This window comes from Motacilla alba, chromosome 10 (assembly GCF_015832195.1).
Source record: "Motacilla alba alba isolate MOTALB_02 chromosome 10, Motacilla_alba_V1.0_pri, whole genome shotgun sequence".
NCBI lineage: Eukaryota > Metazoa > Chordata > Aves > Passeriformes > Motacillidae > Motacilla > Motacilla alba.
The window spans coordinates 12,712,831-12,723,027 of NC_052025.1; positions in this window are offsets into that span (position 1 = coordinate 12,712,831).

A 10,197-nucleotide genomic window follows, 5' to 3' on the forward strand; every position below is an offset into this window, starting at 1 on the left:
TTGGTTATGTATGTAGCCTACACAACATGAGCTGAGGAAATCACTTGGTTAAGCAAGCAGAGAATGGTGTGTCCTTGACCACGAGCATTGAGAACAGGAGCCATCACCTTTTCTATATGAGAGCTCTGTCATCCCTTTAAATCACTGTAAACTGGCTCTGCCACCAAAACAGCTGTTCCTGTCCTGCCTTGCTTCATCCTGTCCCATCCCTGCATTTCAGTCAAACATTGCTACAGCTCCATGGCGAAACAGAAAAGAGATCTGAGCCAGATTCAAATCACCCTGATGAAAACCAACAACTGTGTCTTATGGTGGTCCTAAGGCATTAAGAAAGGCATTATTCCTGGAACAAAATCTTACAGGATGTTTCCCAGTATATTGTAGTACAGCATTTTCCATGCCTGTGAGAATAAGATATTTCTATTTAAGCAGTAAATACCAATCCTTCTGCAAAACCAGTTCTTGCTCCAAATTTTGCACCACTGTGCTGATTTCAGACCTCTGGGGCAGATCTGATTTAGTGTGACCATGTGCAACCCCCCTGGGCCCTCAGGGCTGGTGCTGATTTCATTGGAGATGAAAAATTTTGCAGCAAATGTGAGGCTGTGCCCATCATCCATGGCATTCACTTGAAAAACTGCAGCCACCCTGGGATAAAATCCATGGATTTCACCATGGGGTTACACCAAGAAATGCCCTTAGCCCTAGAGTTCAATGACAATACAAGTAGCCTGAGCTGTAAGAGCACCCAGAATTGGTGAGCAGTTCAGAGATGCTCTTTCAGACAGTTGTTTTTGCTACATTACCTCATTGCCATTTTTCTTCTCCGTTAGACTGTGCTGCTATGACTCTCTCATTCAGGGTCATCTCAGGTCTGCAGGACATAGCATCACAATGGAGAGAGGGGGATATTTTTAGGCCTACTGGAGAAAAACATGAGTAAGCATGGATGTTTACAGTGAGGCTAGAGAATTGTGCAAGGAAGAAATGTGAAAAGAAAAAGATTTTGCTGCACATCACCCTTCCCTGAGCAGTCACAAATTAAACTGTTTTAGGCAGGAAGATCATAGAGCTAGGGTGGAGTTGAATCCAACTACACCATGCATGACCCACTCTGGGAATGACAGGTGGGGCAGGACTGACTTCAGTCAGCTCTCCAGTTGAGGCTCATGTGGATCTGTGCCCTGGTTACATCCAAACTTCCTTCCCAGCACAGGAAATCCATAGAAAAATCACCGCCAGGTCAGTATCTATCACAGCTCCACTACAAACACGTGCTCTGCCCGTGTTGGAGGGCTCAGCGGTGTCTTGGGGGCAGTGAACAAGCCAGTGCTTGTTGTTTCTTGCTCCTGTGTCAAGTTTTCACTGTGCTGCCTAATCAGAACTGCTGCAAGCAGGGAATGAGGGTTGTGCTAGTGCTTTTGCTGCATTCCTGCTGCAGGGAAGTTGTGCTGTTTGTACACTGACGTCTTCACCACAATGACAGCGAGGAACAAGGAATTTAATGCTGGATGGTATTTTCACAGTGTCACTGAGAGAATGTGCAAGAGCAAAAGCAGCTCAGTTCAATTTGGGTTATTTAGGAACTACTTGAAACACTGCTAAAGGACTATGTGATGTAATTAGGCACCAGGTCAGAAGAGCTCCCAATACAATTAATAACTTCATTTGGGAAACATCTTTTCCTGTTCATTAGGAAAAGCAAGTGTTAAGCAAGTAATCTGTCTCTTCGTTGCAATTTCAACACAATATATGTCATGACTTGTCTTACAAAATGAATTACAGGGCTCTCTGATAAGGCTTCATTTTACTAATAGTGAAGTGGCTCCATACACCCAACAGGGCTTTGTTAAGATGGAAGCATATTGTAGCATTAATGAAGCATGAGTTCAGCCTAATTAACAGGATGGCAACAGCAATCATACAGCCTTTTCATTCACTTTTATACATTCTGTCAGAGTAACAAAGTTGCGTTTCAACTCTGCTGGAACCCTCTGGCTTTGCTCCCTCTCTGCAGGCCTGCTAATCCTGCTTTTTGTTCCAACGGGCCGGGATCCAGGCCAACACCAAGCCCATCTAATCACAGATAACAAGGCAGGACCCCTGGGCAATGGCCCTGCTCAGCCACCCACCTGCCAGCTCCCACTCCTCACATTTAACTGCAGGCATGAGAGCTGATCCCTTGCAGCCAGCAGGACCACTCACAAATTTCACTTAAGCACATACTAAAATGCTTTACTGGATTACGGCCACGGTTTGTACTGTAAGAGGAAAAGTCACAGGCAGAATTCATTTTCCTGAATAACCTATTCTGGCCATGTTGGAAAACAATAGCATTCTCATTACCCACTTCACAACTCACCTGAATGAACAGGTAAGGTTCCTTGCCTCCAGTGGCTCTTTCATTTGGGCTTGCAAGATGAGCCTTTGAAGGGCAGCCCAGGGCAGGTGAGTTGTGTCTGATGTGGGTAGGATGGAGGAGATATCCAGAGAGAAACTAACTTTGTTTCATTAATTTCAACATGTTCTGTCGAAATCCCTCATTTGACGTGCTGAAAATAAGCCTGCAGATGGGGAGCCACAGATCCTCTGCCTTGGCCCAGCTCCAGCTAGGGTAATTACATGCTGTCTGCCTGAATCCCCTCATATGGCTTCACATGGAAAAGTCATCCTCCACTTCTGCTCCTGAAATACTGCAATGTAGCACAGCAGTCACAGAGTGGCAACTGAGCAGTGTCTGCAGCTCAGCAGTGGTGGGAACAATCTCTCATGGACTAAATAAAGGCTGAATTCCTTCAGTAACCACTACAGCTCCCCTGGAGAAGATTTTTGTGTTTCAAGGTATGGCTCCTGGCCCATGAGAGCTTCCAGATGGCTCAGAATATGCACAGATCAGTCTGGTGGAAGGATTAGCACAGAGACACCCCTATACCACACAATCTTGGGAAAAATTCATCTCCAACTCTGCAAAAATGAAACCTGACTGCAGAAGGTCACCTTTCCACTTCATTGTAGTCAATGGTGTGGCCCTGCTGTCAGTCACTTGGGACACCCTCTCCAGAGCAACTGCTCCAAAGTCATTCAAGATCTACACACAAACTCAAGCTCAGAGACTGACCATCTCCCGCCTTCAGAATGAATTTGTCTTTCTCTGGTTGAAGTAAATCACACACTACATTTCTACATAGAGTAACTTTGTAGGCAGCATGAAAAGAGATGAAGGAAGCTGTGATCAAAGCCTCCAGTAAGACTACAGTCATTGAGGGCATCTAACAAGATGCCAGATTTTGCTCTTGTTCTAAAGTGTTCTTCAGAAGCTGCATTTTCGTTTGATCACATATTTAAGTAAATCAGATCACTGCAGCAGAACTTTCACTGGAAGAATTTTATTCTCTTCTACCAGTTACAGTGCATGGCAAACTGATAGGAGCAGGAAAGACAACCCACTGTTATTGGGGGAGACTTGAATAAAACTAAATTCAGATGGAAAGGCTGGACAGCTTTCATGGGCCGACATGTGTGGGGAAGTCTGTCTTGGTTAATGCATTTCAGGTCTCACAGTGGCTACTATATTACTATATTTTACTACAAGGAAGCTGGGCCAGGACAAGAAGAGAGGTGGGACAGTTTGGACATCAAGTGACATCTCTCATTTCCTATCTTTTCCTGGACTGCATCTTGCTCTACACAACACACATATTGTTCCAGAATGGTTGCATGTTCCATCTTTGCAGTGTTTCTGAATGGTTACATTTTGTCTGCACCTTTTCTGAAACATAAAGAGTTCCTGTAACCTTGGCATTTTATATCCTTGAAGAGTTTTAGCAGTATCACCTCAGCTTCCTGCAAACACCAACAGAGTGAACAGATCTCTACCCATTGATCTCATCAGACAAGCTAAATACTGAATAAACCCAAGCACTAGATTATCCTCTTATTCCTAAAGGTTTGTAGCGGAATTCTTCCAGATTAGAGGTACATGATGATAAAATCATAAATGGAGTGCTGTCCTTTACTTGACCTGAATATAACTCTTCAGTTCCCAAGAGGTTCTTCCCCTTCCAGAAATCTAGTTTACCTAAAAAAGACACAGTTCATTTGTACATAGTGAAAAATAATTCTTGTGTACTAGTTTATCATAGAATAAGATTAAAATCCTGTCCTCTGGCTATTTTTTTGTTACTTTTATTGAACAGCAGAAATGCCTGCAGTGAAAGTAAGATGAAAAGCTCCAAAAGTATTACTCCCTTAAGGGGTCAAAAACATGCAAAGAACAACTCCTTTCTAAGTGTTTCAGTTCATACTAATCTTGCAGGAAAGGAGCATGACAAGCTTTTGCTAAGTATGGCATCAAAGCAGAACTCAGGAATGCTCAGGATATTTTCAGTAGCAGGCCCTGGTACAACATACACCTTTATTTTCAGGTGTCTTCTCCCACATCTGGCTGATAAAGCATTACTGGGGAACTCCTGAGAACTGAAGAAACTGGTTTGGGAACAGAATGTAATAATACATTACAATGAAGCCTTTTACAAGTGGGTGTCAAACCATTTTTTGTTGATCTGAGAAAGAGATTATAATAGGAAATGAAATTATGAAATTATTAGACATTTAAAACTTTGAGACAAAATGTTGGCAAGCTCAAGACACAGACAAATAGTTGCAAAATGGCTTTATTCTCCCAGAGAACATGGCACCATCAGCAACAAATATGCTGCTTGTCTGTATTTATATTCCAAACAGTCTTGTTTCCCATAAATCATTTATTCTACATTTGCCTGGGTTTTGTTCTAGTTTTTTTAGGTTTTTGGTTTTTTTTCTGAAGTAAATCATATCCATTTACACATAATGTCATGGGACATATTCCCATGCACAGGCAGAAGTGTTTCTCTCAAATCTGTTTGGATACCCCAACTCCTGGGACATTTTGAGTTGTGTGACAGAGACATTCTCACAGCACAGTCATCAACACAGATGCAAAAGAACTGATTTTCTCAACAAATGCTGCCTCTGCAGATGGAGCTGGCAGGTCCATGGTTGAGGGAAGAAGAACATGAGCCATCGTGGTGCCCTGGGAGCAACAGGGTGTTAAGCAGAGAGGGATGAAGATGCAAGAAGAGGATGAAGCCCAGCAGCTGGATCTGAGGAGAGTCTCTGCTCATGGAGGGCTGACCACCATGGCACTGAGTGAGGTTAAACTGCAGGGCCTGGTGGTGAGATGCTACCTCTTCAGAAAAACCTGGGAAGCAGGACTTCAATGACTCCAGGATCTCACCCTTGCCATTGAAAAGGCATTGATTTTCCTGTTATAGTCTATTTCTTCCAGAAAATAAGGCAGTTTGGACTCTCTTTTATTTGAAAATAAAATTTTGAATAAGTTCCCCCCCTGCCCCTTATTTGAGAAGATGCAGGGTCAAAAATAAATACTACTGCAAATACCACTAGAAAAATACTGGCAGTAGGAATGGGAAAGGTTACTCAAGTCATGCTCTGATAAGAAGAGCTCCAGCTCTAGACATGCAGATACAGCTCAGCAGATGGCAAAACACTGCAATTCACCAAACTTTCTTTTGTCTGAGCTGGGACAGGCGCTCACATGCTGTGAGTTGAGGATTCCCATCTCTTCATCCAAGCCTGCAGGTCCTCTGCTGAACTCCTCTCCTGCTTTACACTGACCCAGCCCCTCCAGAGCCAGGAGGTCACCAAGGACAGACAACCTTCAAAACCACTGCCTGTTCTCTTGGCTCTTTTGCTTTGAGCCCGAATTTCAGGTGGGCAGCAGGCAGGGAAGAGAGGAGCAGGGGACACGTTCTGCAAGGACAAGCCCTGCTGCAGTGTGCAGCACAGAACAAGTGACCCATCCCATCTCACCAGCGTGAACATGAGCTCCTGCAAGGAAAATGACAGGGGCAAAAGCATTCAAGGTCTTTTTTTTAAATGTTCTTCCCATTTTCTGAATTTTGTTCTCCTCTATTTCAGGTAGCTGATTGAGGAGTTTTCCCCTTTACCCACAGCTGGAAATAAGAAACCCTATGAGGAGAAACCTCATTGCCAATAAATGGCTCAAAACTTCCCCAGCTGGGACCTGCCAGGGCAGGCGGATTACAGCAACCAGCATCAACAGATTTGCATATCCAAAGCCCGTAATTGAGGAATAAGCAGTAATGCCATTATGCAAATCCCCGGGCTCTGAGTGGCCGAAGCCAGAGCTCAGTTTACACATCCTTCCCAAAATAAACCCGAGAGGCAGCGCAGGGCAGGCACAGCCAGGGAGCTGGGATTGCTGAACGGCAGGAAAAGGCACCGTAATTCATCGGGAACTAACCCTGAACTCCGGCAGCTGAGCCACCTCCTTCCCCCCTCTATATTAGATATATTTGAGCTCACAGTTCTCTCCTGGGTCCATGGTGAGTTAGAGGGCAAAATTATTGCCTGCAACAGGAGAAAGGCCATAGAAGTATATCAATAAAATAACATCCTTCCGTGTGCTACCGGTGAGCTAAGCAGCCGGTATCGTGGTTCCTTTCTTATTTTTTTCTTAACCCTTTTCCATCTCCTCATCAGCAGAATTGGATCTGAGAAGGTGTATTTCATACTTCATCTGGAGGACAATTCTTCACCAACTCCACTTGTGAACTTGGGCTTCAAGGTCAGCAAAGGTTATGGAGAAATGAGTGGTTCAATTGGCACCTTTAAAAGCAAGTTATAATTACAGGAACTTTTTTTTTTTTTTTTTACTTAAAACACCTGAAATACAGCCATGCTTTCAGAAGGATTCTGTTCAAGTCTCTCACATATTATTTTCCACAATACATGGCTGACTCTGCACCAGTAATTCACTTCACCTTGATTCATGAATAACTATCCCTCACTTCCTACTGTAAATACAATTCTAAACATATGGGAGAGAAATTATAGTGAATTAGGGTTGTACATTATCACTGTGATTAGCTGCATTTCTTACCCAGCAGATGTCTGGGTAGTAAAAATCCCCCATGAGGAGAGTATCCTGGAGTTTCCCAATTCCTTGATAACTGGTCCAAGAATTTCTCAGTCCTGCTGTGCTCTGATCCTGGTGGCCCAGAGCAGATGCTCGCTGTCTGCCCATGTTCTGCGGCACTAATCCCACTCTCCCCATGCTCCCAGCAGGGCATCACGCTTCCCCTGCTTTTCTCTCTCATGTTATCTTCCCCCAAAAGCTGTCCCAGGGACATTCATCATCCTCACAGTACCAAAACACTTTGACAAACTCAGCCAAACACACCTCCCTGGTGTCATATCACTGACTACCACCAGAGTTACAAATCTGATGACTGATCTGGCTGTAACTATTTATGATACTGGCAACGCCATCACAAGCATCAAGGTGGTGCTTGTAAGATTTCTCAGCCCTCATTTGGCCCCTCTTTTCTTGGGCATCTCACGACCCCACAGCAAGGGACAAGCTCTATTCCAAGCAAATGCCTGAAGAGAGACACAGTGAGTAACTGGCACAAAATGAAAGCCCACAGAGATCAAGCAACTAGTCCCAAAACACAGAAGACATACGGTACTGCCTTGAGAGCTTTCACATGAAATTATCTTTCCCACTGCACTGCTTTTCCCATCCAACAAGTGCCTTACTTTTGGCAGCTCAGCTCTTCCAGCAGAGAAAAAATAAGTATCACTGTCCCACACCCCCCCCCCAATGGCTCTTGTTCCTAGAGGCTACGAGAACATAAATGGGCTTTTTTTGTCCTCTTTGCAGGCTGCTGCCACTGAACACTGTGTTTGCTGTGGCTGGAGCCACCTTTGGGACCAGTGAGCTCATGCATGCTGTGACTTGGACATAGCCAGACGTTTGCCTGCCCTAGAGCTCCAGTACATCTCAGCTCCTCAACACTCCTGCTCCTGAATCCCAAGGGATGAGCTTTTCACCTCTAACAGCAGTGATCTTGCACCTACCACATCCCAAGCATCAGCACCACGAGCACCGAGCTTTCTTCTGGCTGTCAGACAAAGCTTTGAAGAACAAGTGCTGTCAGATACATTCTAAATTCCTGCCTCATCATCCTGAAAATATTTTTCCAACCTCTTTTCTCCAACATGAGCAAGCCCTCATCATTGGTCATTTGTCTTATGTTACGTCTCCAACCTTGAATACCAGATTAGCAACTATCTTTAAACTGGTAAAAAGGCTACCAACACCAATTCATCCTTCTAGCAGAAAGTGACTTTTCTACATAGTAAGAAAATGAAAGTTTAAATGTAAGTAATGTCCATGAATTTATCATTTACTGAGCAGTTATTGTTCACTGACTCCAAAACAGCACGAGGTGTAGCCCTCAGGGTAACCCTAAAATGCAGTTCAGTCTCTCCAGAGCAGAATCATGGTTAAAAGGCCCATTTTAATATATTGCATCCACAGACATCTGCTTTTGAAACCTGGAACTAAAAGCCATGCAAAGCAGCAGAAACCCAACTGAACCAACTCACTGGGCCAAAATTTTCAAGGCTTAATTGAATAAATACAAATGTATAAAAAATACATATTTGTGTGTTGTGCATGTACCATTTTTTAACTTTTACCTGGCAAACTCTTCAAGGCAGCACTGTTTCAAGGAATTAGGAGCTGTAAGGTGAACAAAACATGAGCCCTGCTTTATTGAACAGCCATTAGCCATACTTAGAAACTGCACCATAACATTAATTTTGCAGCTACAAGATATTTGCCTTGAAAAGAATAAATGCATATGCACATATTTGCTACACAGTCATAAATTTTACTAATGCAGTTTTGTGAGCCTTTTAAATGGTAACTATTGCAAAAAAAGATAGTAACAGGAAAAGCAGGGTAAAGTTCAACAGCAATATTTCATTACCAAGACAAGCAAAGAAGATAAATGATTCATCTTCCTTGGTTCTCTCCTCTCCCCCCACCATTACATGAGGTAAAACATGCTGCACAATATGAATCTCTGTTATTGTTGGAAGTGTGGCAGTCTGGCAGGACAGCAGATCAGCAGGATCTTTCAATTCAGAGATACATCTGTCACTAAAGCAGAGTTTACAGCAAAGCTGTTCAAAAAGGAGCAGATTCCACATAATTTCCAGGGACAGACAAAATAATTAGCATTTCTCCAGCCCTCTTTTTTACTGCACATAATTCCCTCTTTTCCCCTTCTTCCAGGGGGACACCTGCTGTTGTGGGCACAGGCTGGAGCCCCACCACGTGCTGGGGAGCAGCATACAGACAGCACACTGCACACAGGCTCAAAATGAGCAGGGAAAACAGAGCAATTCTGCTGTGAATAGCAGGATTTTCCATTTTTCTTGAAGAGCCAGCAATCAGAACTGCGTGTTCCTACCCAAAGAGTTCACCCATATATTTCCATCCTTAATAAATGAAATCAGTTTTCAGCCCTCTGGTTGCAGAGACTGGCAGGAAATGTGGCTCCCACAAAGCCCAGCGTGAAAGCAAATGGGACTTGTTTTGTAGCCCTGCCATTTCCAGGGCTGTCTCATGATGTTTTGGGGATGATGAGAAGAGGGGCCAGGTAACATTCCCTTGATGCTGTCAGCCTCTCCAGTGGGGCAAGAAGATCACAGACCCTAGGATTTTTTTCTTTAGCTGAGGCCAAAGCACCAATGTCTGGCAGAAAATTCCCTCTTTTTACTGAGGAAGTCTGGTTAACTTTGAGAAAAGGCAACATCTGAGCCTTCACTGTATGTCCAGAGACCTGTTTAGTGCCTCAGAGGAATATCCCGAATTCCACAGGTCTAGGGTGCAGGAGGGCAGGGAGGAGCAGGGCTGAGGATGGGTAATTGCTGCCACAATGCTCTTAATTTCTAAAAGCCTCCAGCTTCAGCAGCAACCACGTCTCCAGACACCCACATTTCCTCAACCCTGCACTGTGCTATGCCTTGTAGAAAACTTTCCTGATCCAGGAAGTGTTTTAGACATCTCCCCACCATCCACTGCTGCCCCACCAGGACCAGCAGTGCCTTGTGGTGCCCTGCACAGTCCAAGCACAGCTGCTTTCCTGTGCTGGGATCATCCAAGGCCATGATCTGGTCTCTCTTGAACATCTCCGTCTGTTGCTGTTGGGAAGCTGTGGATGTAGTGCTGCTTCTGGAAGAGCTCCATGCCCCTCCTGCACATAGTTTGTACAGTATTGAAGAACATAAATAAAACCATAGGGAACTTACTCATGGGAG